Source organism: Rhipicephalus microplus, chromosome 2 (genome assembly GCF_043290135.1).
Source record: "Rhipicephalus microplus isolate Deutch F79 chromosome 2, USDA_Rmic, whole genome shotgun sequence".
NCBI lineage: Eukaryota > Metazoa > Arthropoda > Arachnida > Ixodida > Ixodidae > Rhipicephalus > Rhipicephalus microplus.
Window position 1 is genome coordinate 43,755,575 of NC_134701.1, and position 23,989 is coordinate 43,779,563.

At 46.3% G+C, this 23,989-nt stretch overlaps 1 pseudogene; it reads left to right on the forward strand.

Moving 5' to 3' along the window:
• LOC142788947 (transient receptor potential cation channel subfamily M member-like 2) overlaps positions 1–23,989 on the forward strand; it is a 1,303,464-nt pseudogene that overhangs the window by 1,060,727 nt on the left and 218,748 nt on the right.

The following is a 23,989-nucleotide window of genomic DNA, read 5'->3' on the forward strand; positions in this document are numbered from 1 at the left end:
TATCAGTCCGAGACTGCTATCTGTGCGAGACTGCTGCTGTAATTGGACTTTCAGTTTACCGGGCACAGGTTCGCCCAAATAAACAGTTAAATTCTAACACGAAGTCTCCTGTCTTCGGCCACGTCACGACCCCGTGACAATACGATGAAGACCTGTACATACCTCATCAGCTGAAGTCTCTTCAACTCAACCATCACAGTTGCGCGAAGTCTTCCCGCAATAAGCAAATTTCCCAAACAAGACTTCAGAGTAAATATTCCACCATTGTACCATCGTATGACTCGTCCAAATACCCCTCACGCATTACAACACCAACTAGGGACTTGCACGTCGCAGCAGAGAAGGTAATGCCACCGTATGCTAATAGGAATGTAGACCATTTTGCCAAAAGACCGGACTTACGGTTGGATTTTTTACGGGCAAATAAATCGGCATTTCCAACGTATTTACGGCACCATAATACTGCAGGTATTACTGAACAACCCGAATAACTTAATGCTTCGTGTCGCACACATGGCCCACACGGCTTCGGACGCGTGACGGCATTTACGCATGACGAGTTAGTAAATCCACATGAAACCAAATCAGACAACGAATGTTCACAGAAATCTCATTTGTTCAAAGTATTCAGCTCAGTAGTTTCACAAAATCAGAAGCATTCAAAATCAGCATCTTGTGAAGAAAAGTGTTCTGCAGAAGCGTCGAGTGTTCATCAATCACAAGATCGAAGCGACGTGAATCCAGTATACAACCTCACTGCCTATGATGAAAACAAAACCGCAGTTGCGACTTCTGATGACATAAGTACGCTTCAGGCAACGACCAACAATGAACGGTTTATAAATACAGAAGATTCAAGTGCATCAAAGCCGCCACATTATCTTGCGCCGGAAACAGTTGCATTGGTTGGCGTCGTAGAAGCCTGCGGAGGACTCGCTAAGAATCCTGGCGTAACACGATCAATGTCACACCCCAAGCAAGTTGACGAAACGAAGAAATCACAACGTCAACGCATACTTCAACATTGTCAACGGCGAAACAAAACTTCATCGAGTGCACTCTTAAGGCTTGAAGAACATTGAAAAAAAGGCCATCATGGTGGATACTTTCTCCACCAAAGATCAAGAATGTGCCTTCCATCAAACCATCTGCGACATCGCCATAGAAAAATTTCCAAAAGCCACAAAAGCACCCCTTGTACTCGGCAGAAACACAGGCAGCGCCCAATCAACCTCGATCAACGCGCACGCAAGCTGCCTGCACAACCTGTGCCACGACGAAGAATTCCATGCCTACGATATCTGAACTGTCCATTCTGCAAGGTGTTCGAACCTCGTTTGTTCTTCACAAGAATGCCGGCTGCGATTTCCGCTATCTCCACGTCCAAAGCATTCTTGTGTTATCCAGGACGCAACCATCAGCCTCGCCCACCAGAACTCCTGCGTTAACCGGACTGCAGCACTCTTTCCTGAAGTTTTGCGAGTTTACGGGGCACCACGGGGCCATGAGACCAATTGTGCATTTTGACATTCGTGACTTCTCAACCTCTCCTTGTGTACTTTTCCTTGTTCGTAATCCATGCCTTCTTTCGGGGGGAGGGGGAATCATGTGACGTATGAAGCGATGATTGGTAGAAGCCGAGAAGGAAGAAGTGCAGAGTGGAATAAACATGGAGTATGAGAGCCGGGCCACGTCACCCATTCATCATAGCGTCAGATATATAAGTGGTCTGTGTGTGTGTGCGTGCGTGCGTGCGTGCGTGCTTGCGTGCGTGCGTGCGTGTGTGTGTGTGTGTGTGTGCGTGCGTGCGTGCGTGCGTGCGTGCGTGTGTGTGTGTGTGTGTGTGTGTGTGTGTGTGTGCGTGTGTGTGTGTGTGTGTGTGTGTGTGTGTGTGTGTGTGTGTGTGTGTGGTTAGCCCTCCACTCGCGAAAGAGTTGTTATGCCGCTGGTCCGACTTTATTTTCACCTCAGATAACAGACAGCACTTTGGTGTAACTGTGCTTGCAGATGACTTGACAGGAGGTATTTCGCTTGTTTTAGGATAAGTGAAAGTGAAAACATCCAGCGCCACAAACTTTTTTGCAATGTTTTATTGAAAGTAAATATTGTCGCGGGTTTTAAATGACAGGGGGTTTATTTAAAAACACGGACAGTAGGACTTGTAGAGACGCTCTCAGAGAAGGCCGCTAAGATTATCGTCTTCTTCACTCTGCTGCGCTGCGCCTCTCGAGCAAATCCGCGTTCTTCGTTGTCGTCGCTATCTCGCCGCTAAATGCAGCTATGCACGCGGCATTACCCTCCCGCCAGAGTGAGCGTCGTCCCGACGCTCAACAGGTAGAGATGTGGCCATCGAGTGTTTACATCACTGAGAGTGGTATAGTTTCATGCGGACCACGTGCACTGTCTCAGGCAGATGCTGGCGACGTTTTGAACAAGTGGATGCGTCGGGCACGACTTCGTACGTCACGTCGCTAAGACGACGCAGAACCTTGTAGGGTCCGAAGTATCGGCGTAGAAGTTTCTCTGAGAGGCCTCGTCGTCGTACAGGAAACCAAACCCAGACTCTATCTCCTGGTTGATAAATGACGAATCGATGGCGAAGGCTGTACCGTTGGGCGTCAAGTTGCTGCTGGTTCATTATTCTGACGCGGGCAAGCTGCCTTGCTTCTTCGGCGCTCTCAGTGAAGTCTGCGGCGTCTGTCTCTGAATCATTGCAATCGTAAGGCAGCATGGCGTCAAGCATTGTCGTAACTTCTCTGCCATGAATTAAAGCGAACGGCGTCATTTTTGTTGTTTCCTGGCGCGCCGTATTATACGCGAATGTGGTGTACGGCAATATTCGGTCCAAATTCTTGTGTTCTACGTCGACGTACATGCAAAGCATGTCAGCGATTGTCTTGTTAAGCCTTTCTGTAAGCCCATTCGTTTGTGGGTGGTAAGCTGTCGTCTTCCTATGCGCTGTGCCACTGAGCGTAAGCACAGTGCGCAAAAGCTCGGCTGTAAACGCGGTACCTTTGTCTGTTATGACGACAGCTGGAGCACCATGTCTCAGAACAGTGTTCTCAATGAAGAACTGGGCCGCTTCAGCTGCAGGGCCACTCGCGATTGCCTTGGTGTCCGCGTATCGGGTGAGGTAGTCCGTCGCCACTATAACCCATTTGTTGCCGCTGTCCGATGTTGGAAATGGGCCCAGCAGATCCATTCCGATTTGAGAAAACGGGGTTTCTGGCACGGGCAAAAGATGCAATAGCCCAGTGGGTTTGACAGGTGGTACCTTGCGCCGCTGACAGTCAATGCATGTTCGGACGTAATGTTTAACCTCTGCTGCGATTGTTGGCCAGTAATGTTTTTCTTTGATGCGTGTCAGTGCTCTTGTGAAACCGAGGTGGCCCACAGTGGCTTCGTCATGGCAGGCTTGTAAAATTTCGCTGCGGAGAGCTCCAGGAACTACCAGCAGATAGCTTCTACCTGTTGATGAAAAGTTCTTTTTGCACAGAATTCCGTCCCGTAAACAGAATGACGATAAGTTCTTTGAAAACACTCTTGGTGCATTGGCGGCTCGTCCGTTCAAGAATTCTATAAGCGAGTTGAGCTCCCTATCATCTTATTGTTGGTTTGCCGAGAAATGATAACTGCATCAACAACTCCTAAAAATCCTGGGAAATCATCATCCTCTATAGCCGGTGATTCAATCGGTGACCTTGACAAACAGCCGGCGTCTAAGTGTTGCCTTCCGGACTTGTAAACTACGGCCATGTCGTACTCTTGGAGCCGTAAGCTCCATCGTGCTAAACGTCCAGATGGGTCTTTCATGTTGGTCAACCAACAAAGAGAGTGATGGTCGCTTACGACTTGGAAAGCGCGGCCGTATAAGCACGGGCGGAACTTCGCAACTGCCCAAACGACGGCCAGACACTCCTTCTCCGTTGTTGAGTAGTTGGACAGGCGCGTGTCAACGTTCTGCTAGCGTAGGCAACCACTCTCTCCACACCATCTTGGCATTGGACAAGAACAGCACCTAGGCCCACATTGCTGGTGTCTGTATGGATGGCTGTTGGTGCATTCTCGTCGAAGTGAGCGAGGACAGGTGGAGTTTGCAGACGCTGTCGCAGCTCATTGAATGAAGCTTCTTGCTCTTCACCCCACACAAATGCGATGTCTTCCCTTGTAAGGCGGGTGAGTGGAGAGGCGATGTGTGCGAAGCCTGCTATAAATCGCCGGTAGTAGGCGCAGAGACCCAGAAAACGCCTGACCGCTTTCTTATCAACAGGCCTTGCGAACTTTGCGACGGCTGCTGTTTTATCTGGGTCAGGCTTCACACCTTCACGACTGATCACGTGTCCCAGGAACTGGAGTTCTTCGAAGCCGAAGTGGCATATTTCCGGTTTGAGTGTGAGTCCAGCGGACCGTATGGCTTGAAGGACTGACAGTAGCCGCTTTAGATGCTCTTCAAACGTGGCCGAAGAAACGATCACGTCGTCGAGGTACACAAGGCATGTTTTCCATTTCAGGCCGGACAAAATGGTATCCATTAGTCTCTAAAACGTGGCTGGGGCTGAACATAGACCGAAAGGGAGGACTTTGAATTCATAAAGCCCGTCTGGCGTCACGAAGGCGGTCTTTTCTCGGTCGCGCTCATCTACTTCTATTTGCCAGTATCCACTTTTAAGGTCTATTGACGAGAAGTAGCGTGCATGCCGTAGCCTGTCCAAAGAGTCATCGATCCGTGGTAATGGATAAACGTCTTTTTTTGTAACATGGTTCAGCTTACGATAATCGATGCAGAAACGCAAGCTGCCGTCTTTCTTTTTCACGAGTACCACTGGCGATGCCCAAGGACTTTTTGATGGTTGGATAACGTCATCCTCCAGCATCTTCTTGACTTGCTGCTGGATTACCTCACGTTCTTTCTGAGCGATGCGATAAGGGTTCTGTCGGATTGGTCTGGCTGTGTCTTCCGTAATTATACGATGCTTAGTCAGAGGCGTTCGACCCACTCGTGATGTCGATGAGAAGCAGTCCTTGAACTGGTCGAGCAGCTCCATAAGACGGCATCTTTCAGTCGGTGTTAGACTCGGACCGATATCAACTGGTGGTGTATGTGGAGGTGATTGAGCTGTGGCTTCCCCTTGCAATAGAAGACAGTCGTGAGAGTAGTCCAGCTCTTCGAGGTACGCCACAGCCGTGCCTTTACCAATGTGCCGGCGCTCATTCGTGAAGTTGGTCAGAAGCACGTCTGCGCGCCCATCCACTAAGCTGACAATACCGCGAGCGATGGCGATGCCTTGGTGAAAAAGAAGGTCAGCGATGCGTTCGACTATGGCGTCTTCATTACAGTGCACGGCGCAACACACGAAAACTAGACTACATGACAGTGGTGGCACGCAGACGTCGTCGTCGACCACACGTAACACCCTGGGTTCTTGGTCTGGATCAGTGGTCACATACTTGTCAGCGGCGAATGTGATCACACCATCGCGTATGTTGACCACAGCACCGTACTCTCTTAAGAAGTCCATTCCCAGAATCATAGGTTTGCGGCACTCCGGTAGGATCAGAAATGTGGCTACAAAAGCCACATTCTCAATAGTGAGTCTTGCTGTACATTTTCCCGTGGGAGTCATTATCTGGCCTCCAGCACTTCTGATATAAGGACCCGTCCATTCCATCCTGACTTTCTTGAGTTCGTCTGCCAATCGTTCACTCATTATGGAGAAGTCTGCAACCGTATCGACTAAGGCCGTCACTTTAACGCCGTCAATCGTCACAGCAAGGTCGGCAGTCACAGTTTTTTCGGCGAAGCCTTCATCGTCGTCTCTCACGTGTTTCGGCAGCAGGGGGGGGGGGGGGGGGTTTGGCAATTCGACGGCTTGCAACCTTCCCCCCAGAGGTCGCTGCTTTCAGTTTTCCCGCCGTGGTCTGGGAGACCGACCTCTGACGGCGTCAGCAAAACTACGGCGGCTTGGTGAACCAAAGCGAGCCGGTGATGGTGACCGCATCCGGAAGGTAGAAGAGCCTTCCCGCCTGCCAGCCTGGTCGTCGTCGATGGGGGCACGGCTTTCGTCGAACTGTCGGCGCGTAGCTGTAGGTGCACTACCGCGGTATTCAGCTCGGCAATGTGGGCAAAAACGGCAAATGTGCCCTGGCTCTCCACAGTTGTAGCAGAGTGGTCGACGATCCGCAGTGCGTCATATGTCGGTCTTCCGCATATAGGGTCGCCTGACAGAATCTTGCTTAGCCCACGCTGCCACAGGATACCGTTCGAGGTACTGCGGCGCTGGCATGGGCGTGGGTCGAGGAATAGCGTCTGCATATCTGTATCCGTTCGGCTGGTACGACACTTCTGGAGCCAATGAACGACGCACAGCATCTGCATAGGTATACGAGTTTGGACGGTGCGGTGGAGCGGAATATTGCTGAGAAGAGGCAAAGGCTTGTCGAAGTTCATGGCGAACTATTTCAGTGACGGAGGCTACCGTGGACTCCTGCTGCGGGGGCGCCTGTGACTGCAATGTATATTTTGCGTTCTCCTTCGCGATCTCCTCACGCACGATCTGTCTATTCAGGTGGCGTAGAGCAAACTCGTCGTTTGCGGTAAGTGCGGCGGCGCCTGCAGCTGCGCCGGTGGCCGGGCGATCAGACTGTCGGTACCGTTGCTGTAGCGCACGCTCTATTGCGGTGGCCTCCCTGGTGAACTCGTCCACTGTTGTCGGCGGATTGCGCACAAGACCAACAAATAGCTGCTCTTTGACGCCCCTCATGAGATTGGTTAGCTTTCGAGCCTCGGGCATGTTGGGGTCCGCGCGATGGCACAGGCGCACCATATCCTCAGCAAACATGGCGACGCTTTCATGCAGCTGTTGGGTGCGTCCTTCAAGAAGGCGTTGTGCGTTTTCGCGTCGGTCCGCGTTACCGAAGGTGTCAAAAAACCATCGACAAAACTCCTCCCATGTCGTCAATGTTGCCTCCCGGTTTATAAACCATGTCTTCGCGCCGTCTTCAAGGGCGAAGTATACGTGGAAGAGCTTTCCATCGAGACTCCAGTAGTTCGATTTAGCTACCCGTTCAAACTGCTCAAGCCAGTCTTGTGCATCTTCGTTCGGCCGGCCATGAAATGGTTCAGGAAAGCGCATATTCTGGACCGTCACCTGTGCAGGACTCCTTGCCATTTCTTGAGTAGGGGTGGTTGTTGGAAGTGTTGCTCCCTTTAAAAGGCCAAATTCTGGTTCAAGACCTTGCAGGCGACGGCTTGAGCGGTGCACAGGCGTCTCCACGCGTGGCTGTCTCGTAGGGCTGGACTCGGGGCCTCTCACAGGGGTGCTGATCATGAGGTGGTAGTACCCAGCACCTGCAACAGTGTCGCGGGTTATAAATGACAGGGGGTTTATTTAAAAACACGGACAGTAGGACTTGTAGAGACGCTCTAAAAGAAGGCCGCTAAGATTGTCGTCTTCTTCACTCTGCTGCGCTGCGCCTCTCGAGCAAATCCGCGTTCTTCGTTGTCGTCGCTATCTCGCCGCTAAATGCAGCTATGCACGCGGCAATATGAAGTCTCAATAGGAGCAGGTTAGCTCTGATAATTCATCGGTTCATTGCACATTTTCAAATGTTAGCAAAAGTTATGTTGCACAACAGTTTGTTTGAAGCAAAACGAGAAATTACGTGTAGTAACCCCCCCCCCCTAAAAAAGTCAGCAAAGGCAGATGCCCTCTTCGTTGCAGTATTTCTTCGCATAGAGCCAAGCAGCCGTACCCGGTAGCATTCCAGCTCCGCTCACTGATCCACATTGCTTCAGGGGCCAGCCTTAAACTGGGAGTGAATAGAACAAAATGGTTTTAAAGTGTGAGTGCAACAACCTGCTTTCTAGCGACATCTTTATTTGCTTTTCAGGACAGTTGCATATGAAATTTAGGGTGTGGAGGAAATCGTAACTTTTAGTCGTGTCAACATCACAACACAATTCATAGAGTTGACATAGCATTGAGTACAAGAACCGACAGTGGGACAAGTGTCTAAATCAAAAACTGAACTCAAAAAATAAAAGCATAAGGAGGTTTGCATTGTTAAAAAAAAGTGCTCTCAATCATAAAGATTTAAAACGCTTCGCTTATCCAGGTACTGCTTCTTGTTCTATATACAGTTGGACTGAGAATGAAACCTATTAATAAATGCAGATGGACATACAAACAGTTACAGTGACATGTACCTATTTTTAAACGAACTAATGAAAATGGAAGAAGGGTTGCTGTGCCAACACTTACCTACTCCAGTGACAAGACCCCTTCATTATTCCTGTCGTTTTGGCATAGAGATATCATTTGTGGGCTTGCGCTATTCACAGCATACGTTGCTCCTGTGTTTGTACTGACATATACATGGCCATGGAAAACGTAACTGTATGGCGGTGTGTAGCTGTAGATGACAGAGCATGTCGAGATAGAGGCACAGAAGGCCATCCTAGCAAAAAAAGCTGTAAGCATATAGCTTAAAAAGGCTAGGGGGCCACAGCCAGGCAACGGGAAGAGTGCACACATGTGGAGTACAAACAACCCCTTTTGTTGTTGTAATTACGTATAAATTGATGCGTGCGCACTGTGAACAGGCCAGGATGCCTGTGAATAATGAATAATTTAACCACCAAGAAAGTATTGCTCTGTTACATTGCGAAAATTGATATGAAGAAATGTAGCATTAGAAAAGAAAAAAGAAGAAAAAAGAGCATGCATGTGATGAATACAATCTGCAAAGCATAGATACTAAGTACATTTTCAAGCTTTAGGTATGGGTGTGAAATTTATCAAAGAGGAAAACCTCAAGCAACTGCTTGCGTGATAATGACGTTTTTGTACTTATGCACTTCTTTAATTCATTTAGATATTTTAGTTGATAGTACTACTACTACTACAGAGAAGGAAAGGACCCATGGCCCAAGGAGCCTTGCCCCTTACAGAAGTAACCTTGCGGGGTCCAGCGGTTTGAGGCATGGGTGCTCGTCTAAATGGCAGTTAGTAGCGCTTAGGTTCTGGTGCCGTTATCGGTCAGCTGAATGATGGAGTTGTTCCTCTGGATTCGAGCTTAGCAGCATGGTCTACCACTGCTCATGATATTGGTTTTGCAACCGTGTAGAGACACTTGAGGTCTAGCCCACAGAACGTGTCTGAGCTCTACCCATTTCTTGCATATGTGACATTCACCCTTCTAGTGGTCCGGGTAATTACTACTGTTGGTTACCGGTTTCAAATAAGTGTTTGCTTGTATGACGCCAGACCACACCTACAGAATAGGGTACCTTGTAGTCAAGAAAGACCAAGACTGGTTTCGTTGCCTACGAATGCCAAAGACCTCAAGGGATGAAAGAGGTAGATATAGTATGGTGGACAAATGGTCACCGTGGCCCTCGATCAGGCATTAAGGGCTTCGGACCTCGTGTGCTAAACCATTCGCAGTATGTTGGTACCACTGGGTCCTCAAAGATGACGCAACAATTTCACACTGTTGACGGCACTCTATCAGAAATAGGCATTACAAACATCTGCAACGTGCCGTCTTGCAAGATTGAGACAAACAAGTAATCATGCTGCACGGCACCTGTGTTTGTAAACGTCTTCAGAACGTGGCTGTTTGAATGTCCACCATGAAAAATTCATCGTGCTGTCTGGCACCAGTGTTTGGTGCGGCGACATAAATAAGGCGTAGCCTGCTACTTCATAAGCATTGAATTGCGAGTGTACCATGTAGTGCATAGACATTTCTGGGGAAGGACGTGCTTCACTTTTTTACTCAAAGCTACAAAATAGAGTCGTTCGGAAAGTCCTTAGTTTCGGTGTATTGCATCACTTGCGGTTGTGTAATATATTGTGCTTTATCCAAAATTATAATTTCCTAGGCCTACTGTCCTGGCTCTGCAAGCCAGAGGTCCTCGGCCTATGAACCTTCACAGCCATTAAAACTAGATGTTTGAATACACTAGCGTAAAACGAAATACGCTCTTGTTGGACGTATAATCTTCAAGTGACTTATAAACACCTGGTACAAAATATATGACGTCATACCGTGCCTAAGCTACGAGACTTTGCTCTGCCATTCAAGCTGAAAACAGATGAATCACAATACCTAATAAGAGTGATACAGTAATAGTGAGAAAGACTGCCAAGTACTTGCCAAACGTTTGTGGTTGGTTTACGCAGCTACACGTTCAACGAAGTAGAAGTCAATTACACGGAAAAAGAAAAAGAAACAGTGGCCATCCTAAAGGCACTCAGAAGCTCTAACGAAACACCGTGGCGCAGTATCCATATTGAGGATCCCACTTGCTGATGTGTAAAAGAGTAAATGCTATCAACCTTTGAGAAGGAACTAAAGTTACACAATTAACATAAGCAGGATTGATCGCAGGGCTACCCACACTAATTCCAAAAACATTGATTCAGTAATAATAGCTGTCATTCAGAAGGTCATTATGGCACCCGGTGTACGCACATGAAGCTAACCGAGCAGTTCACGTGATCAGGCATAAAAGAAGACACAAAAATACAATCACAGCATTGCAAAAAAATTATTACAAATACAATCTTACGAGTTGCAATTACAAAGTAAATTGTAGGCACCTGAGTCAAGAAATGGTTCAGCCAGAACAATTTTCTGCATCGTTGGAGGTCATTTACACAAACTTCGAACAACTTTGTAGAAAAATGCAAAGGTTATGGCTTGTAAAATGATGGTGGCAGCAAAAGCAAAAAAAAACGACATCAACAGCCTGATCTCCCTTAAAAACTAAAGGATGTCTGACAAAATAAATTACTAATACATTAGTAAGAAATAGTGAAACAAATTCACAGAGTCATCAACCCAATAAATGGGTAGTCCAAGAAAGCATTGCGCTCTGGTATACTGCCCCTTGTCATTCAGCGATTATTGGGCTAGTGAAGCAAGCTAATTGAGACATAAATTAGTTTTTAGGCATGCGTTCAGTCTTCCCAGAATGGTGGAAGAGCTGCCTTTAAATGTCGTAGCTCATCATGCACAGCCCTACAAACCATCTCTGTGATGCACAACACTTCTTAATTATTTGATTCATTTTTACATACTGCAGCTTCAATGAGATTATCGCAGGAGTGGGAAACGAAAGACAACAATAATATAACAACATTTGTGAACACGCTTTTCACTGCTCCTGCAAACCAACATATTTAGGAGCCAAAGTGACTGAGTTGTAGTGATGATTAGCCTCACAGAAGAAAAAACTAAAAAGGGCGAAGCTAAGGACTGACAGAGACTGAAAAGAAGCTTCGACAAAAAAACAGTACCCAGCTGTACGAGAATAGAGGTTCGGGACTTCGCGCTAGCGATAGAATAATCACAAACCTCAAGTCACAGAAGGCCATTCTCTTTAGTCAAAATGTCAAGCCAGCAGGGACATTTAAAAACTGCCCGGTGCATTGGCTTCCACAGCCAACATTCTGGACAAGTAAGACACCACTTTTTAAAGGCGAGTTTCCTCTGCCATACAAAATCTTGTCGATACAAAGATGGCTCTAAAGAAGTGTGAAGCAAATGAAAATATAGTAATATTTAATAATTTTTATATCAAACTCAGTTTTCCTGAGACACATCAGGCTTTTTTAGGGACTTCATGCTGCAATCTGTCTAGTTCTGATGGCATGAGGTACCAAAATGGCAACTCAGCGGCACAAGAACCACCAAATGACTGCTTGTGGGTCGGCAATGGAGCCACAGTACAGAGCAGCTGAGCGAGTTTTCCGATTTCTCACAGAGCACATGACGAAAAGCTCACATTGTGTTACGATGTCAAGGCACTGTAGAAATGGAAACTAGCTTTTAAAACCATGCAGTAATTGCTTTTGTAGAGTGCACTTGCACTTTGCAGTAAATTTACATCCTTGGAGGCTGGACCTTTCATTTTACGCAAGAAAATAAAATAATTGCAGTCAGCACGCTTTATCATACCAGGAGGTTTGAAAACAGGTACTGCGGAAGTGAAGCAAGCTTAACCAGTTGCAAAACTGTGATTTAATACATAAATAATTTGGAGGACTAAGGTAATAAAATAAGGAAGTTAGAAATAACCAAGAGAAAAGTGTTGTCTTTGTGTTATCTGCAGCCTTTTCATTTACCACCTGTTTGCAACTTGTACGATAGGCAAAGGTTAGCATGCACTGAATTGCACGCACCAAAATTTCAGTATGTTTTTAAAGAATAGAAAACAAATATGCGTGGAGAGAGCAGCATTGTACCATTTTGTTAGTACCAACTGTGATATTACGTCTGTTAATGTTAGCGCAATTCGTATAAATCACCCATTATTACCTATCTACCTGAGGCATAAAGACGTCTTTTATTTTTTTGCATGGAACCAGAACCTCCAGTGCTGCAAAAGGCTCAAGTACTTTATCAGCAAGGTGCTGCAAAGACTGATATAAATTGATAATTCATAACCTTACAGCCAGTGTAGCATTCTCTGTCACGTGCACTCGACACGCTACTATAATTCCTTTCCCTTACGCTAACATGCATAGTGTGTAAAAAGGAATGCTGAGGAAGGCGCATTTTCAATACTACGCGCCACTTAGCTGCAAATGGTTATTCTCTTCATTCACAGATAATTTGTCAATTAATTGACGCGTAGTGAATGCAAGCTCAAACCAATAACAATTCCGGATTGCAGTTTTGATGTACGTACTCCAGTCTCTCCCACGCTAAATTTAGTGATCTGCAACATGATGCTTACGCTGGGCACTCAATCATAAAAATTCACACACGTGTCCTCACCAAAATACACAGTCGTTTTGCAGTGAAGCCTCAATAAACACGTGTGTACCTTTTTACTATTTTATTGCTTTTGACAAGTACTCAAAACTGTGGGTTTCAGTTGAATTTTCTTCTTTTTTTTACAATAATTCCACTAAAGTCTATGTGCACTAAACGCATTGTGCGACAGCAGCAACAGTCGTGCTCTCGCTGGGTAGCGTGGTATCTGAGCATCGTTTTCGACCTCTACTGCGCCGATGGTCTTATAAACAAGCATTTTATGGCTCTCTTCGGAATTGCAAAAGGAACTTACCAATTCCAGCGTCTCGAAATCTTCTCAATCTTCAGTGGATACGACTGTCCACTTCGGCGAGTCTTCTGCAGTCGTTCAAAATGAACCAAAACTACCGGCGGTAGCGAAGTGCAGCATCGATAGAGGCATGCTGAAAGCGTTTTTTGGCACACTCAAAGTTTCTTCGCCTGCCTGCAAATGATTGGAACGCGTTTTTCACAACCAAGATCACCTCAGTGAACACAGCACACTTATTTAACTTTGTCTAGCAGTTGCCTGCAGCATCGTCATCAGCGCCGCCGTGTTTGCTGGTGAAATGACGCACGAACTAATCAGCGTGCAGCTTCCGAGGGCCTCAAAGGGTACCTGGCAGAGTGAATTGTGGGGGGTCTATAACTCGCCTTTGTAAACTCGCAGCCTGGTCACGACGCTCGGCACAACGTTACCCGACTTCAGTGACGAAGAACACATCGACGTGGCTGTTTACCTTCAGTGCATCGAAAAAGCTCGACAACTTGCCCTACCCCGCATTAAAAACCAACAAATGACCGATAGCTACCGTTACAACCTCTGACGAAGTTTCATAAAACACCAGCTTGGTGACCGTGTTTGGGTGCGGACGCCAGTATGCCAACACGGACTTAGTGAAAAACTTATTCGACGCTACATCGAAACATTCATGGTAGTTCGACATCCTGGTGCACTCGACTGAAATGTTGTTTCAGACGGCATTACAAACTCTCAATGGCGCCGCGCATGACTTGAAATTGTCCATTTCGTGCGTGTCAAGCCGCTTCATGCGCGTGAAGGTAACTAAGAATGGTATTCTTTGGTGTTTCTCTATTATTGTGCTTTATTGTTGTACTTTCTTCTATTGTTGCGTGCATTTTTTTCGTGTTCTCTATTGAGAACCAGGACAACGTTTTTCCAGAGGAGGCAATGCTACGCGCGTTCATTACTTTTACTCTCGTTTTAATCAGTTTTTGCCCACAATTCTCTCTGAAATGCTCAGCGCAAACTGCGCCCCATCATTCGAGAATGTTCGCAATTAGTGTAGATTATTTTGTTAACATTGCACGCAAGACACAAAAACTTGAGATTATTCCAGAGCTTGCGTGCTGACCTGCAATAAGGCTAGAATATTTGACAGCACATGAATAAATGCCAATATGCTTCGCTGTTTTTCAGTTGACCGACGGCCGAAGCTCATTTTGCCGCTCTCAGTGCCAGTGTGTATCGCTGTAATCTGACTTTTCGTTGACCGGCCACAATTTCTGCTGAATAAACAGTTTGATCTTCCACTGCGGTCTACTCTATTCGTGGACGTCATGACCACGTGACAATATTCTGTTTCGCCGCACTGTCTGTTGGTTGAACTGTTACGGATTTTGTTGTGTTTTTCGTTAGACTGCACGCGGACATTTATACACAATTCCTTACGTGCCATATGTTACTGTTAGGGTCGACATGAAAAATTACCAAAGAGAAGAACGAAGAAAATAAACGTAAGAAATGGAAACGAACAAATTGGAAGAGAAAAAAAAGAAGAAAAGAAGACTGCGCGCAAGCATGAGATGACGAGCGCGCGCACGGGGGAACGGGGCAGAAGACGACGTAGAAGACGGCGGGTGGCCGAGGCAGCTTTGGGTTCTGCCCCATGACCGGAACGCTTCTAGAGCCACCTGATTTTGCACCTCAGCCAGCTACCATCTTCGTTGTTTCGCTCTTCCAGCTGGTGGGTGGTGGAGCGAGTGGCCGGAACAGGTCAGCGTCACGCCATCGACCTTCAACGAGCCCACACCCGTCTGCCACGTCGACTGCACACAGTTCAGAGTGGTCTTGGAGATGCCGGAATTCCTGCCGGCACATTGAGTCGATCCACCGCAGAAGAACGACGTCTTCGCACTTTGGAGCGTTTGTGGCGTGCCCTTCCACGCTTGCAGGAACAACAAGCATGGACGCACGCCGTGAGCCGTGCTCATGCAGGTGTCAGCGCGACTGATATTCGTCGTAAGCGGCCGACACCTTACATCCAGTTCTTCCGAGAGACGCTAACCGCTCAGTGTTACTATTGGGTAATGCGTAGGACGTGGTTGTGGTACGACTTGCACTATTTTCTTGTGCAGAGAGCTAGTTGTTGGTAGATTTTGTTATTTTTCTCTGTGTAATAAAGGTCACATTTTGGTGCCACACTTGTGTGCCTCTTCTTGCGCTCATTCCGCTTGCTAAAACAAACAGAGCCAGGCGACATCGTACGGGACAGTTAATTTTCACATCTCCCTTAAAATTCCCGCATGAATCTTGGTACATCCATGTAAAAACGAAGAAATTTTCATGCGAGGAGTGTACAGACTATGTATATATATATATATATATATATATATATATATATATATATATATATATATATATATATATATATATATATATATATTCATGAAAGCTTGTGCCTTCCTTTTTTTGTTTTGTAGTGATACAAAGAGTTTGGCGCTCAGCTTCTTTTGGCCGATATATTGAACAGCGGCCTCTTGAACTTAAAGGTACCAAAACCAATAAAGAAGGTCACATTTTTCAGGCCAGTTAAGCTCAAGTCTGTTAAGTCAGAATCTTCCGTAGCCTTTTTATTCTTGAACTGCCACATTTTACACAAACATGAGAAGCTACAGTTGGCTTTCGAAGCGTCATTGGTTAGCAGCATGATGATTTGGATGCAAATGCAAATGAACAGCCTCTGTGTACTCCTTGTGAGCTTGCTGCGACTCGTGTAATTCAGACTTACCCTAATTTTGGACTTTATTTGTCACTATCAAAGACAGGTACAGTAAAGTTTGATTGACAGCATAAAGTGCCTCTAGTGACTTTAGGGCCCAAAAGTTACACATAGCTATCTTCAGTCGTAATATTTTCACATGTGCCTATCAACTTTTGGCAGTCTGTCATTGTGAGTTGATTGTTGATTGATTGCGCTTTGTTTCAGCAACACCTTGGCAGACGTGGATCCGGTGTCTGATATGATATGGAAATTTCAGCGCTATGAACTTGTTATGGACTTTGCGATGCGGCGGTGCCTCCCTCCACCTCTGAACGCAATAACCTATGTGTGGCTCCTACTCACCGGTATCTTGCGCTTGTGCGCTACTGTATTCAAGGGAAAACGGGTATGTCAATGTTTATTCATTTATTTTATTTCAAAATACCGCTAAAGGTTCTCGATGATGATGATGATTTGTGGGGTTTAACGTTCCATAACCACCGTATGATTATGAGAGACGCCGTAGTGGAGGGCTCCGGAAATTTTGACCACCTGGGGTTCTTTAACGTGCACCCAAATCTGAGTACACGGGCCTACAACATTTCCGCCACAGTCGGGATTTTATCCCGCGACCTGCGGGTCAGCAGCCGAGTACCTTAGCCACTAGACCACCGCGGCGGGGCAAAGGTTCTTGACGAGGGTATTACATAGGTGGACGTATAAGAATAAACTTGAAAGATAACGGAGTAAAAGTGATGGTGAAAAAGTCCAATCCTGACAATTGGCTGGTATACATTCGGTAAGAAAACAACAACCACGACAAAGAAATAAATGCAAACTACAACATAATTTGAAATTAGGAACTGAAGTGACTAGACACAAGTGGTGGAAAAACTAGAAGTGCAAGCATAGAAGGCAGTTACAGAATGCCTTCTCAAGCAGGGTACATGAAATACACAAAATGTACAAAGAAGTATACAAAGACTAACAAAATGGATACGCTATTAAAAAAACACGCATGACAACACATTTAGGTAATACGCTCAGTGCGTAGATCTTGATATTTCGTGGTTTTATTTCTGTAGCTACATGAGATGGTAAATGGTTCTATTCAATGATAGCTCGTGGTATGAGAGAATCAGCGAAATGATGAGTGTGACATATTGCTCGTTTGACTTTGTACTGGTGGTCTAGTGGCTAAGGTACTCGGCTGCTGATCCGCAGGGCGCGGGTTCGTATCCCGGCTGCGGCGGCTGCATTTCCGATGGAGGCGGAAATGTTGTAGGCCCGTGTGCTCATATTTGGGTGCACGTTAAAGATCCCCAGGTGGTCTAAATTTCCGGAGCCCTCCACTACGGCGTCTCTCATAATCATATAGTGGTTTTGGGACGTTAAACCCCACATATCAATCGAATTTGTACTGGTGACCAAAGCGAGGAAAACTGACTGCAGGGGGCTGAAAGAAAACATCAGAAAGAAGCGAACGGTGGTAGGTTGGTATGGGGGGCTTAACTGGGGTTCTTCAACGTGCACCCAAATCTGAGCACACGGGCGCACAACATTTCCGCCTCCATTAGAAATGCAGTCGCCGCAGCCGGTATTGGATCCCGCGTCCTGCGGGTCAGCAGCCGAGTACCTTAGCCACTAGACCACGGCGGCGGGGAAGTGACTGATGGTATAGTTTATGAAAAAGTGAAAAGCGAGCTGCTTGGCGACAATGACATAATGATTGAAGTTCGGCGAAAGCTCCTAATGCAGTGATGCTTGAATGACGTGAGTGATCTGAAAAAAAAAAATACAACGCACAGCATGATTTTGCAAGGATTCAATATTCCGACTAAGATAGGCTTGAGATGGTTACCAAATAGCTCGAGCGCATTCAACTTTAGGTCTAATAAATGTTAACTAGGCAATCTCACGTACATAGGAAGGGGTATTTTTTAGCGAATGTTTGATAAGACCGAGGGAATGATCGGCTGAAGCAAAAATGACGTCAATGGGATAATGCCCCGTGAGATCGGATTGAAAGTGAACACCGAGATATTTGTAGCTACTTTTAGGAGTTTTTCGGTTATATTTAAAACGTTAGACGTTAGTATGCAAGTTTTGTGTTCGGTAAATGACATTAACTTTATTTTGTATGCATTAAAGGTCAATATTTATGAGGTGCACCAAGTATTATTATCGACAAAGTCGGATTGGAGGAGCTCCCGTTCGGCATTACTAGATATATTACTCGGTAGTACACAATCATCGGTGAATAGTCTAGTATGGGAGGACACATAATCCGGCAAATCATTATAATTATCGGAAAAAGCAAGGGACCTAAAGCACTACCCTGGGGGACACCTGTTGTTATGTTCGCATAATTAAAATGAGAGTTATGGACGACTGTGTGCAGTGTTCTGTGCGAAAGAGATTCTTTAATCCATGAAATAACATTGGAGTGAATGTCAAGTTCGGTTAGTTTTAGTATAAGCCGGTGGTGGGGAACGTGATCAAAAGCTTTTGAGTAATCCAGAAAGACAGCGCCAAACCGAAAACCAATATCTAGTGATAGGTTCAGGTTATGCACGAAACCGGTGAGCTTAGTGTAACAAGAATATCCTTTGCGGAAACCGTGCTGATGTGTAAAGGTGAAAGCGTGTTGCTCAAAAGAGTTAATGATTTGAGTGTAAATGATATGTTCTAGTAGTTTGCACACTGTATTGGTTAAAGATATTGGGTGATAGTTGAGCTTTACGGAGCGATCACCGGGCCTAAATATCGGAATGATTCTTGCCACCCGCCAGTCGTGAGGAATGATACGATAAAATAAGCATGGAGAAAAAAGGACACATAGAGAGGCTTGGTGAGATTTTTTTCGGTATCTTCTTGTTAAACCCTTGATGGGCTGATGCGGAAGAGAGCTTAAGATTAGTTAATAATGTGTAAATTGTTTGTTCACTAATACTTCTTTGCGCATTGATATGTCAGTAAAATTACTGATGGGAGGGTGGTAAGTCGTCATGTGTAAAAACTGAGGATTTTGATTTGATTGATATGTGGTGTTTAGAGTCCCAAAACCACCCTATGATTATGAGAAATGCCGTATTGAAAGGCTCCAGAAATTTTCACTACATGGGGTACTTTACGTGCGCCCAAATCTGAGCACTAAAGCCTACAACATTTCCGCCTCCATCGGAAATGCAGTCGCTGCAGTCGGGATTTGATCCCGCGACCTGCGGGTCAGCAGCCGAGTACCTTAGCCACTAGTACACCGCGGCGGGGCTAAAAATCGAGGAGAAAGCATGATTAAGTAATTGAGCACTTCCATAGCCGGACAGAATGGCGCCATTTGGATTAGTAAGTGAAATTACAGGATAGCTGCGTAGGTTGACAACATGCAAAAAGTCGCGGGTTATTTCACTGAAAGGACAACACACTGCAAACACGACGCTGCAAAGACAACACTGCGAAAAGTTCACTGCAAAGACGACAAAATAATGTAGTAGTAACAAACTAGACTGTCTTGTGAAGAACGGCAACAAGAACGAAACGTGCAGCGCCCTGCTCATGACAAAAGAACCCACAAAGAGCAGGGATAACTAAGTGCTTGATGATGATGAGCTGTCGCCAGCGAGTGTTGACACTGATGACAGCGCAACGACAACACCGACGACAGCAAGACTGAGCGACAGACCACCGTTTGACCTCAAGACTTGAATGTACACATTCGCCAGAGGTCTGGTTGGATATGAAAACTGGCAGATGATTCAAACTCCAACCAAAAACACGTAAAGATACCTGACGTTTCGGAACCGACTTTTTTCCTTCCTCAGGGAAAACTTCGAGAAGGACTACGTAGCAGCGGCGTCTTCAAACCACTCGCGGGGGGGGCCCTGCAACACTCATTGAGCATGGCCAGAAAACGCTGCTGATCGGTAGTAGAGGCTCCCGACAACACGCGAGCCAAACATTAGAGCGCAGCATGCGGCCTAGAATTCACAATGAATTACCAAATCAGCTGAAAATTCATTTTTATTTTCTTAAAAAATCACGCAATATGCCTCAAAATCCCACTTAGCAAGTCCATCTATCAGCCATTAGCTGATTGGAACATAGCGCTCGATCGTTACAGAGATCGTAGCGGGAGGCCGTCACTTGTTCACGGGTGGGCGCGCGATCACACTGAAAACGTGCTGCGCTTGAAGAAAAAAAGAGAAAAAGTGCTGAAGGTCACGAAACGCGGGTGACGTTTTTCTGTGGCCCTGCTATCTCTCCCTGCTTAGCTTCCAGCGCTTTCATTGGGACGAGAAAAGAGAGAACGTAATTGCAGTATGCGACGAACTTTTGTAACTCCACTCACACTGGACGAATTCCTAAACTTTTCGTGGCGTTAAGTTCGTGAGGCAATGAGCTATTTCAGTGAATTCATTCCATGGTTACTTGAAAAATTTTTCTGTGAACTTTTAGTGACCCCTTTCTCTCTCTCCCGTTTTGCCGTGGAGCGCAGTTCATGTGAACACTGGGGGAAGGGTTCCAAGAGAGCTGTTGATGTATTGGACTGTTCGCTGTATATGCCAAGAATAGAGGAGCAGTGACTCGAGTAAGAGAGGTGGGGGGTCGTCAAACGCCCCGCGGGTGCTTTGAAGACGCCGCTGCTACGTAGTCGCAGTCCCCCTGAGGAAGGATCAAAGCTGGTTCCGAAACGTCGGGTTTGTTCACGTACTTTTGGTTGGAGTTTAAATCGTTTCCCAGCCTGAAGACTCGTTCCAAATACTAGAGTGTGTACTATTTGCTAAAATTTGGTGGGGTTCCTTACTCCACGTCGGCTTTCCTGCAGGGGCGTCTATGAGAGCAGGCGTTGCGTGCGTAGCGACACCACAGACCCGAGCTAACGGGGGGTATTTCGATCTCCTCCCACGCCTTGCTGTGCGTGGCTGAGCCGTGTCCGGGGAAATGGGGCTCCTGGGTGTTGAACCGACGCTCGGTCATTGGACCTTTAAGTCCCCCGGAGGAGGCAACACACCCCTTTGACCCCGGCTTAACGTAGATGACACCCCTGGGCTGACCCACCCCGAGGAATTCGGCAGTCGCCTTTTCCTATCTCTCTCTCCCTACATCTTCGTCTTTTATCCCTCACTTTTTATCGGTCCTGTCTTCTTCTGTCTTCCATTTTCTTCCGAATTTCCTGGCGGCTAGGGTTAACTCTGAGCAAATAACCTACTTTGGTCTAGACGCATAGGGTTATAGTAGCGTTGTAAGGCTGGCGTGAGCAGTTTTCAGCATCCACAAACTTGTAGCGTCCCCTCGCTGGGCTCCGTGGTGGGTGGCTGCCAACGCTTCTGAAGAAAATAAACAAGCATGCATAGAGCTTTTCCTCTGTTAAGTGATCGTACCGCCTTAAACGTTTACGCACCGAAGACTTTGGTGTTCTCAACCGATCATTGGAAATCTTCCACATTTTCATGTCACACATAGTGAGAAAAGTGGCAAGCAATTCAAAATTGTATCTCCTATTGTAGTAGCCAGTTGTCTTACAGAAACTCTTGAGGCCGGGTATAAAATTACCAAAATGGCCAGCGCAGACCTCTTCCTCGAAGTGCGAGGAAAAGAACAGTCCGAGAAATTACACAATATTTCAACTTTTGGTGACACTCCCATCACTGTCAACCTACACACAATAACTAACACAACTCGTGGAGTGATATCTGATGCTAATATGCTTATCCTGACCGAAGCGCCACTTCTGGAGGAGTGAAATAGTTAGAATGTAACCAATGTACATTCATTATCATCAGAAGAGGCAACAAGCAAACACCAACAAAACACTTGATACTCACGTTCGCTTCCAGTAATCTCCCAGGAACTATTCAGGCTGGGTACACGAAGACTTCGATCAGACCATACATACCTAACCCACGGCGTTGTAATAAACGCCAGAGGCATGACCATGGCCGATAAAGCTGTCGTGGTCACCGAACTTGGGCACAATGTGGAGTGTCAGACTACGATTCCGACAACTGCAAAGAACCGCCACACTGTGTGAGCTGTGGCGGAAATCATGCGGCATACTCGCGGTCCTGTCCAGTTTGAAAAAATGACAAAGAGATCACTACATTGACGATAAAAAAACAACACATTCAAAGAAGTAAAAAGAAGGGTGTCGCCATTTTATGGCCCCACATATGCGGATGTGGCGCGTCAGGGGCACCACCGCACCAGCCCTCACCACTCATTCGGCCAGCGCAGAACGAGCCGTCAGCTGTGGCACCTGCCCCCAAGGTGGCAGTAGTTCAGTCTACTCCGCCTCCGAGCGAATTGACACTGGAGACTCCAGAGTCCTCGGGTATCAAGGCCTCCCCTCACCAGGCGAGGTGCAAACTTCAAACAACCACCCTCGTGTGCAGGCATCCGGTGCCTCCGAGGAGGCAATAAATATCACGTCATCCCTGGTGCCGAAAGTGTGGCACGGATCTCTCGAGCATGCCAAGAGAAACAAAAAGCCAATAACGGAGCCGGATGACCGTCCCGCCACCCAAATGAACAAGTTCTTTTCAACACAGGGTACTCTCTGTACAGACAGCAGCATCTCTTCTTAATATGCAGACAGAAATATTACAGTGGAACATCCGAGACCTTCTTCAAAACCTCGATGATCTACAAGAGCTCCTTCATGAACACAATCCAAGAGTGCTGTGTGTACAAGGTACACGCTAAAACGAACACACACAAACTTTCTACGTAACTACGTAATCTTCCGAAAGGATAGAGATGATGCCATGCCATCATTCGGTGGTGTAGCTGTTATAGTTAGTCAAGCGATAGCATGTATGCAATTACCCCTTCAAACTACCCTCGAGGCGATGGCTGTCCGAGCAGTTTTTGTAAACAAACTCGTCACCGTCTACTCTATGTACATACCTCCACATCCACTATTCGTCTTGAAAAACGTGTATACCAGTCTTTACGTAGTTTTAGCTTGTTCGTATACTTCTTTAGGTTAACGTGTTACCGGATACTGGTTTGCGTTTACTGCCTTACCGGAACGGATATCTTTCAATGTTTTAGTTCCTTATACGTAAACGTATACGTACGTAAACGCGCATACCTTTACGTTTTTGCAAACCTTAAATGGTGATGCTAACAGCATATAAACTGCATTTAAGTTAGATAGGATTGAATCACCGTAGTGGCAAATGCACGAGGCGTACAGTATTCTCGTATGTGCAAAAGGGTGAAAATTACAATACTACTGCAACGATAGTGTCCACATGTTGTGATACTTCGTGCAACGACAGTCATGAACACGTTGGCCGACGCGTAATGTTTCTGGGGTGAAAAGGATTAAAATGATAACTCATTTGAAATAACGCGGCTGCGTGGTTTTTGCATCAGACGCACTATGTGTCTGCAGTAACAATTTTGTAAGTAGCTTGTTCACTATTGTCCCGCTAGGTGGCGCCACTTATAGAGCTTGTCGAGCGTGGATGGCGTCTATGTCCTAGGCTATTCTAGCTTTGGTAATCCGGCTGAAACAATGTAATGGCTATTGGCGCTCGCCCTTCGACTTATTTCAAATTGAAGGCTCGAGTCCCCGCAATACGGATACCACGAGTTTCTGCGAACGAAGGTGGATTTGTGAAATAGGCCGAAAAACGTAAAGCCTATATGGCGGGAAATGTAAACATTTGAAGCCCATTCAGCGGGAAACGTGAAGATTTACGTTCCGTCAAGACACACGCATGCACAGATTCTATCCGGTATCCACTAACAAGGTAACGTAAATAAGTATTGGTACAAGCTAAAAGCTCCTTTTAATAGACAAACTACCTCAACCTTTCCTGCTCCTTGGGGGCGCGAACGCTCACATATTGTTTCCTTGGTAGTGTCGTCAGTTACTTCCCAATAAAATAAGCAGTTACTGAGGCTGGGAACTTACCCGGGGCTCACAGACACTTCCATATTCAAAAATACACATATAACTCACAACGTGGACGAGGAAATATCCACTGTGGTAGCTTAGTTGGTGCAGCATGGGATGCCTTATCCGGAGGTCACACGTATGGTCCTTCCCGCGGCAAGTTTTCTTATCGTCCCCTTTTCCTTCTCTATACACCACTTACTAACATATTCTTTCATTAGTAGTGTGGTCAGTTCACAATATATTTAAACAATTACTGAGGGCCAACAGT